At 46.5% G+C, this 445-nt stretch overlaps 1 protein-coding gene across 1 annotated transcript in view; it reads right to left on the bottom strand.

Moving 5' to 3' along the window:
• Positions 1-445, bottom strand: part of LOC119588528 (glutamyl aminopeptidase-like) — an 8,705-nt gene that overhangs the window by 7,845 nt on the left and 415 nt on the right. The window lies entirely within an intron of this gene.

Raw genomic sequence — 445 nt, 5'->3', positions numbered from 1 at the left:
GGCTAAGATAAGTAGGTTGAGACCGTGGTGAGGTAGGTGAAGGTGAACCGAGATATAAAGGTGAGGACGTAGTGAGATCAGTAGGTGGCGGGGTGATTAGTAGGTAAAAGTGAGTTCGTTGATGACTGCGAGATCAGTAGGTGAAGATGAGGTTGAGATCAGTAGGTGAAGGTGACCTGAGATCAGTAAGTGAGGGCGTGGTGCGTCCAGCAGGTGAAGGCGAGGTGATATCTGAAGGTGGGATGAGATCAGCAGGTGAAGGTGACTTGACATGACTAAGTAAGGTTGAGGTGAAATGAGGTGATAAAACGTGGTGCGCCGAGTAAATTAAATCTGGATTGTGATAATCAGGTGAAGGTGCGTGAGATCAGTAGGTGAAAATGACTGACATATTGGCAACAAACACAAAAGACACCAAACACACCAATGAGAAGATGAAGTCCCT

This window comes from Penaeus monodon, chromosome 24 (assembly GCF_015228065.2).
Source record: "Penaeus monodon isolate SGIC_2016 chromosome 24, NSTDA_Pmon_1, whole genome shotgun sequence".
NCBI lineage: Eukaryota > Metazoa > Arthropoda > Malacostraca > Decapoda > Penaeidae > Penaeus > Penaeus monodon.
This window is presented reverse-complemented; position numbering and strand designations above follow the sequence as displayed.